The following is an 8,608-nucleotide window of genomic DNA, read 5'->3' as shown; positions in this document are numbered from 1 at the left end:
AAAAAAAAAAAAAAAGACACGATTAGGGTTCCAACATCATGGCACCTGCTCTGCTTGCTGTTGTTTGTTTTTGTGTTCTTATTTTTGCTACGTTCTCCATTCTTCTCCTATGAGTCACAAGTGCTTTCATCAGGTAAAGCACAATAAAAAATACGATTTTAAATACCACCTATGTTCACATCGCCCTAACACCATGCCTTTATGAACTTTGTTTACACATACAAAAACATTGTTTGGGAGGCCAAGGTGGGGAAACTGCTTAACGCCATGAGTTAAAGACCGGTCTGGGCAACATAGTGAGTCCTGTCCCTACAAAAAATAGTTAAAAATTAACTGGGCATGGTGGTGCCTGCCTGTAGTCCCAGCTACCCAGCAGGAGGATGTGCTTGAGTTTAGGAGTTTGAGGCTGCAGAGAGCTGAGGCCAGCCTGGGCAACAAAGGAAGTCTCTGTAAAAACAACAAACCAAAAAAAAAGACACTGTGCAATTATAAGGACACAGCTGATTCAAAGACAAGTGCTACATTGCCTGGAGCTTCTGAGCTGACCGGTCTGTGTGTCCCTGATTAGTCTCGCTATGCCTGTCTCCCCCCATAGAGCTTGGCATATTTCTCGGAGCTCTAACAACTGGATCTATCAAATAGCACCATTATGCATTCTTTTTATTTTTCCTTTGTTTTCCCGTTTTCCGAACAACGGTGACCGTTCCCCGGCCCGGGGCCGCAGCCAGAGCCTCCCTCAGGCGCCCGGTGAGAAAGCGCAGACCCAGCCGGGGACGAAAGCTTCCGCGCTCCTATTAGGAGAAATACTCCGGAGAAGCCCGGGACAAAGCTCCCTCCTCTGCCGTCAGGCCCAGAACAGGCTTTTCTCTCGGTGAGGAGGCGGCCCCAGCTCGTCCCGAAGCCCCGGCGGCCCCTCGCTGGTGGGTCCCAAGAGCGCGGAACTCGGGGCCTACGAGGGTCCCGGGTCCCACCCGACAGAGGGAACGCGCAGGCGCCGGGCCCCTCGGGCCGGGGGGTTCGCGCGCCCCCTTGCGGCCATCGGGGCGCGGTGCAGGGAACTTTCAGCCCTCGAGCCAGCTGACCCCTCGGACTTTCTGATTCACTGGAATTGAATTCGCCGCTGTCTTCTAGGATATCTAATTTGTTGGCATACATTGCTCATGCTATTGCCTTATGATTCCTTTTCTTCCTATGGTAATGTTCCCACTATCGATTCTAATTTCATTATATTTTAATAATTTAAGTTTTCCTATTTTTTCTTGATCAGTCTAGATAGATTTGTCGATTTTGTTGATCTTTTCAAAGAAACAACTTTCGATTTTATAGTCTATCTAGTGCCTTCCTATTCCTTATTTCCTGTATCTCTGTTTCTTCCTTCTTCTAACTTTGGGTTTAGTTTGTTCTTCTTTTTTCTAGATCCTTAACATGTAAAGTGAGGTGTGGATTTGAGAGCTGACCTGAGGCCATACACAGAATCCAACAAAGAGAGTAAAAGGGTGTTCGACAGCATTAGCCACTCGGGAGATGCAGATCAAAAAACCACAATGAGATTATCACTACATGCCTATGGGAAGGGTCGAAATAAAAAGTTATCACCGCAGCAAAAGCTGGTGGAGAGGCAGAGAAACTGGATCATTGCGGGTGGAAATGTAAAATGGTGCAGCCACTACGAAAAAGAGTTTGGCAGTGTCTCAAAAACTAGACCTGCAACTATCATTTAATGCATCGATTGTACTTTTCGAAATATATGCAAAGAAATAAAGACATTGATGTTCACACACCAAAAAGAACCCTTTATTTTCAATTTTTTATAGATGCTTTATTTGTAAGAGTCAAAATCCAGAGACAACCTAACAACCTAAATGGCCATTTGTAACTGATTGGACAAACTGCTATATTCATACCATCGAAAACTACTTGGCAATAAAAGCAGATGAAAATGGATACATACATCAACCTGCAGAATCTCAGAGAAATATCCTGAGTGAAAAAAGAACTGGTATGATTGATTTATGTAAAATTCATAAAATCAGAAAACTATAGAATGGGAAAACAAGTTGTGGTTGCTGGGGACTAAGGGGTGGGGGCAATGGCAGAAGGGACATGGTTGTGGCTTTTAAAAGACAACATGTAAAAATAATAAATAAATGAATAAATAAATAAAGGACAGCATGTAGCATGTGTATGTTCGGTATCCTGACCATGTCAATGTCTGTCTCCTGGTTGTGACACTGAGCTATGGTCTTGCAAGCTGTTACCACTGAAGGAAACTGATTAAAAGGCACACAGGATCTATTATTTTTTACAAATGCATGTAAAATCAAATGTTTACTTATACAAAGAAACAGTCCAAATATCTAACGTAGAGGAATTGCCATTGTGTGGCTCCCAAGTAAGGTGGGCGTTTGCTAAAGGAAAATACATAAAGATAATAAGGGGGGCATGATTATAGGTGATTTCTATATTTTATTTCACTTTTTAAATGATCACCAACGCAAATTTACCTAGTTTTTTGTAATGCAAATAGCCTTTACTTATTGTGATTCTTCAAAAACAAATAATAAAATGCTCAAAATATAACAGCAGGCATTAAGAATCTTCACAAGACATGCTAGCTACCTTGTACACTGCCCATGGGGATGTAAATGATACAACCACTTTGGGAAATAGTTTGAAAATGTCTTTAAAAGTTATCTATCAGGCTCGGTGCCTGTGGCTCAAGTGGCTAAGGTGCCAGCCACATACACCTAAGGTGGCGGGTTTGAATCCAGCCTGGGCCTGCCAAAACAACAATGAAAGCTGCAACCAAAAAATAGCCGGGCATTGTGGTGGGTGCCTGTGGTCCCAGCTACTTGGGAGGCTGAGGCAGGAGACTCGCTTGAGCCCAGGACTTGGAGGTTGCTGTGAGCTGTGGTGCCACTGCACTCTACCCAGGAGGACAGCTTGAGGCTCTGTCTCAAAAAAAAAAAAAAGTTGTCTATCAGATGATCCAGTCTTTCCACACGTAAGTATCGCCAAAGGAAATAATATTTATGTCCATGCAATGACTTCTTGAGAAATGCCCATCGCAACTTATTTCAAATATACAAGAACTGAAGCCAGTGCAGATGTCCATTAGCAGATGAATGTGTGCACAAATTATAACGTATCTATGCAATTCCATGCAAGGCTGAACTGTAGGCACAGGAATAACATAGATAAATCTCAAAATAATTATGCTGAGTAAAAGAGGCCAAAAAGAGTTCACACTTTATAGTTATATTTATAATTTTAAAATTCTAGAACATGCAAAATAATCAAGAGTGACAGAAAGCAGATGAGTATTTGCTCGGGTATGGGGTAGGAAGCGGGGACAGTAAATAAGAGACTGTGACGGGTCAGTGAGAACGCGTGGGGGTGATGTACGTACATGTGCAGTCATGACTGTGGTGCTGCTTTCACAGACGTACACATCAAATTATATGTCAAGACATCAAATTGTAGGCTTTAAATATGTGAGATTCTTTGTGTGTTGCAATGATATGGCTTGAATGTATCCCCCAAAGTTCATGTGTCAGAAACTTGCTCCTCAACAAGCTGGTATTGGGAGGTGTTTGGGTCATGGGGCACCACCATTACAAGGAAATAATGCCGTTATTCCAGAAGTAGGGTTGTTATAACAGGACAAGTTCATCCCTTCTCTCTTTCTCTCTGCCCCCCATCTCCCTCTCTTTGCCCTTCCCCCACGGGATGATGCTGCGAGCAGACCCTCACCAGGTGTGAGCCCCTTGATCTTGTACTTTCCCGCCTCCAGAGCCATGAGGCAATAAGTTTCTGTTCATTATAAATTACCCAGTCTCGACTATTCCGTTACCGACAGCCAATTATACCTCAACAAAGCTGTTTTTACAAAACATTCTCACAGGATGTGCCAAGCAAACACGGGGATATTTTTATTAACATTTTGGCATAAGATGTATTTTTATTTAAGGAACGAATTTTAAAAGTAATCTCAAACAAAAAAAAAAACAAAATGAGAGAGAGAGAATTGTACAGGACACAGGCAATTCAGCCCCCTTTTGCTCTGGTCTGATGGAGCCCGAGAGAGACCCTGCTCTGCCCGCCTCGGAGACTTCCTGAAAACGCAGTTCCTTCTCTGTAAGCGCGGCCACTTTGCCGGGTTCTGTAAAGCAATTGTTGCTATTTGCTCGGGCCTGAGAGCTACCCCTTGGGAAGACGTCGGACACCGCTTTGGCAGGAAAGACAGATGCATTTCAGCACCACGCCTGGCGGGGGCGCTGCGCGGGCAGGTGCAGAACGCGCCAGTGGCGGCTCAGCATTTCTCCCTTCTCGGTTTCAGCGGTGTTGCGAGGCCTGCACCGCTGCGGGGTCTGCACGCGCTCTCCACAGAGGTGGGGCTGAGCACCTGCCGCTCCCAGCCCAGGGGGACGCTGGCTCCTGTGCCCGAGTCTGGGTGCCCTCTCTGCCGCTGTTCCCGAGTGGCCACGGGCAAGTGCTCCACCTCTCTGCACTTGCCCTTGACCCGCCTGCGTCGCAGGGTTTTTATGAGAGCTGAAAATGACATCGGTGAGGATTTGGCAGAGGGACGGTGCTGCCATCCTGAGCCAGTCCAGTTAAAGGTTGGACCAGTTCCTTAAAACTTGGTTTAGTTTCCCAGGTTCCACTGGTAGAGGCAGATAAATCTAATGTGAAAACTGGGTTTCTCCAGCCATGGAGGGCAAGAGGCGAAGCCTGGGCTTCCTCGGTGGAGGAGCAGGACTTGAGCAGGGACAAGAGAGGCCCTACCCTGCTGGGCACGGAGAACCCTTGCCTTCACTCGAGCTTCCATTGTTACAGCTGGGAATTTTTCAGAGGCCCATTTGAATTTTAAAATCTGCTATGTAAATTTCTAGCATCTTCCCTGATCCTTCTTCTCCCAACTGCAGGGAACTCACACCTTGCACGGGCTAGGGAATGTTCTGTGGCCAGGTATCCTCATCTCCTGGTCTTTCACTTTCCCCCGGAAGGTGGCCGAGAGCTCTGATGCTGAGGCTACATCTCTCTCCTTCAGCCTCCATCCAGTGTCATCCTATGAATTCTCCTGACTTCAAGGATGACACATTTTCTTAGCCATCTCTGGCTGCTGTAAAAAAGTTACCATAGATATCTGGGTATCTTAAACAGCAAACATTTATTTCTCACAATCTGGAGGCTGAGAAGTCCAAGGTCTAAGTGGTGGCAGATCTGGTAGCTGGTGGGTGCGTTCCTCCTGGTTTGCAAGAGCCATCTTCTCATTGTATTCTCACATGACAGGGAGAGACAGAAGGAGGGAGGGGGGCAGGGAGAAAGAAAAGGGGAGAGAAAGGGAAGGAGAGCTCGAGAGAGAACACACATTCCTGTCTCTGCTTAGGAGGACAATCCCGTTCATGAGGACTTCACCTTCAAGCCCTAATTACTTCCTGAAGTCCCCACCTCCTAATACCATCACACTGGGGGTTAGGATTTCAGCATATGAATTCTGGGGGCACTCAGAATAAACACTCAGTTCATAAAAGACATAATCCCCAAAGACAAGAGGTCAGGAGTGAAGGGATTGAATGATGCCCATCTCCCTGGATTGTGTTGCCTCATCCTGTCCTAAAGCCTTCTATTCACAGCCTTTGTGTGAAGGTGTGGTAATTGTGATTATAATTTTTGTGTATTGTTTTTATGAACTAAGGGCTGCATTAAAATTTTTACCATACAGGCTTTGCTCTCAATTACTTAGGCAATCTTTAATGTTTTTTGAAATTGTTTTCTTTTCCCCATAAAGTATTTGCAAATACACCATCTTATTGATGTATTCCTGAGTACCTATTTTTGTTTTCATCCTTTAACTTTTCCTTTGGGATATAAGCTTGAAGTTATTTCCCAGGAAATGTTAAAGAATGAAAAAAACCGAGGTACCTAAGAATGCATTACCAAAATATTATACAGTGTAAAGTTTGCAAGGATGAGATAGTACAAAGAGCATTAATAAAATCTTCACCCAGATTCCATACTTGTAAAATTTTCTTCATTATTTGTTTCCTTTATTATTTGTATCTACTTAATAGCATCCTCTCTCTCTCCCTCCCATGGTTTTCCTAACAATTAAGATATTCTCTTACATAAACACAGTACTGTTATCAATATCTGTAAATTTAACCTTGATACAATACTTTCATCTATTCTATTGTCCCTTTTGTAATTTTCCGAATGACTGAAATGTTCTTTTTACCTGCCAGTTATAAGATCTAGACTAGAGGCAATGATGCCATTTAATAACAAAGTATCTTTACCTTCCTTTAATCTGAACTATTTTCATGATCTTTCTGTTTATAATACTGACATTTTTCTAGTATATAGTTCCTCCCACTCCCCATATTTAAAAATTGTTTAAAATTCCACAGTTATCTAATATTTTTCATGATTAGATTCAGATTATTCTCTCTCAGTTGAAATACTCAGTAATCTTGTATTCTTTTCAAGGTTTCACATTTGGAGGCACAGAACATCCATCCCTCCCTGTGATGGTTTGGATGTTCGTTCCCCCAAGCCTCATGTCAAAGTTTGATCCCTGGCTGGGCATAGTGTCTCATACCTCTAATCCTAGCACTTTTAGAGGCAAAGCAAGAGGATGACTTGAGGCTGATAGTTCAATACCAGCCTGAACAACATAGCAAGACCCCATCGCTACAAAAATATTTTTAAAAATTAGCAGGAATGGCCACACATGTCTGTAGTCCTAGCTACTCAGGAGGCTGAGGCAAGAAACTTGCTTGACCCAAGAGTTTGAGGTTGCATTGGGCTGTGATGATGTAACTACACTCTAGTCTGTGTGATGAAGCAAGACCCAAACACTCAAAGAGGTAGAAAAGAGGAGAACAAAAACTGAGAGTTGTGGGATCACTCCAAAGGATCAAACATTCATCTCTAGGAATTCCCAAAGGAGAAGAAGATGGTCCTAAAGGTACAGATGCTCTACTCCAAGAGATTTGGGAGGACAATTTCCCAAGCATTGCAAGATACAGAACTTCAAACATCAGACAGTTTCAGAACCCCAGCTAGACTCATTCCAAATAAAGCATCTCCTTGACACATTGTGATTAACTTTGCAAAAGTTAAGACAAAGGAGAAAATTCTGCAAGCAGCCAGATGTAAGAAACCTACAAAGGGAGAAATATCAGAATCACTGCAGATCTCTCAGCTGAAAAGTTTCAAGCCAGAAGAGAATGGTCATCAACCTTCAGTCTCCTAAAACAAAACAACTTCCAGCCCAGGATCTGTATCCAGCTAAACGGAGTTTCATTTGTGATGGAGAAATCAAATACTTTAATGACATAGACATGTCATTAAAGAAATTTGTCATAACTAAACCAGCTCTCCAGGATATTCTCAGACCCATCTACCACAACAACCAGCACAATGTTCTACCTCCAAAGTAAACTCACCCAGAAATGTTTGAACAAAACCCAACTTCCACAGTAGTGAAAGGATTAAAAATGTCCACTGGACATCAGAAAATCATGATACCCAAAACACAACCAGGCTTATCAATTCTCTCAAATAATGTGAAGGGTTTAAATTGTCCTCTAAAGAGGGATAGGCTAGCTGAATAGATACATAAACTCAGACTAGAATCTCACCTTACCTTAAAAGGTAAAAATAGACTCAGGGTGAAGGGATGGACTTGTATAATACAGGCAAATGGAAACCAGAAAAAAGCAGGGGTTGAAATTTTAGTAGTAGATACAATTGTCTTTAAACCAACAAAAATAGAGGAAGATAAGAAAGATCACTAAATATTTGTCAAGGGAAACACCCAACATGAAGAGATTTTGATAATGAACATTTATGCACCCTACCAGAATGCTCCTCAATTCATAAAGCAGACCCTAATGAATATGAACAACTTGATATCTTCCTGCACTATAATAGTTGGCGATGTTAATACCCCTTTGACAGTTTTGGATAGATCCTCCATGAAGAAACTAAACAAAGATATATTGGACTTAAACCTGACCCTAGAACAAATGGACTTTACAGACCTCTACAGAACATTTCACCCTAATAAAACTGAATATACATTCTTCTCATCAGCCCACAGGTCATCCTGCAAAGTAGATCATATCCTAGGACACAAGTCTAACCTTGGAAAATTTAAAAGTACAGAAATTATTCCTTGTATCTTCTCAGACCACCATGGAATAAAAGTTGAACTCAACAGCAGTGGGAATCTTCCTACTCAAACAAAGTCATAGAAGCTAAATAATCTTAGGCTGAATGATAGCTGGGTCAAAGATGAGATTAAGAACGAAATCACCAAATTTTTGGAACAAAATGATAATGAAGACACAAACTATCAAAATCTGTGGGATACTGCAAAGGCAGTCCTAAGAGGGAAATTTATAGCATTGGAAGCCTTCATCCAGAAAACAAAAAGAGAGGAAGCCAAAAACCTAAAGGATTATCTCAAACAACTAGAAAAAGAAGAGCATTATACCCCAAACCCAGCAGAAGAAAAGAAATAGGCTCGGCGCCTGTAGCTCAACTGGCTAAGGCGCCAGCCACGTACACCTAAGGTGGCAGGTTCAAATCCCCAGGCTGG

The sequence above is a fragment of the Otolemur garnettii genome, unplaced genomic scaffold (genome assembly GCF_000181295.1).
Source record: "Otolemur garnettii isolate 467f Iridium unplaced genomic scaffold, OtoGar3 scaffold00046, whole genome shotgun sequence".
NCBI lineage: Eukaryota > Metazoa > Chordata > Mammalia > Primates > Galagidae > Otolemur > Otolemur garnettii.
Note: the sequence above shows the minus strand (reverse complement) of the source record.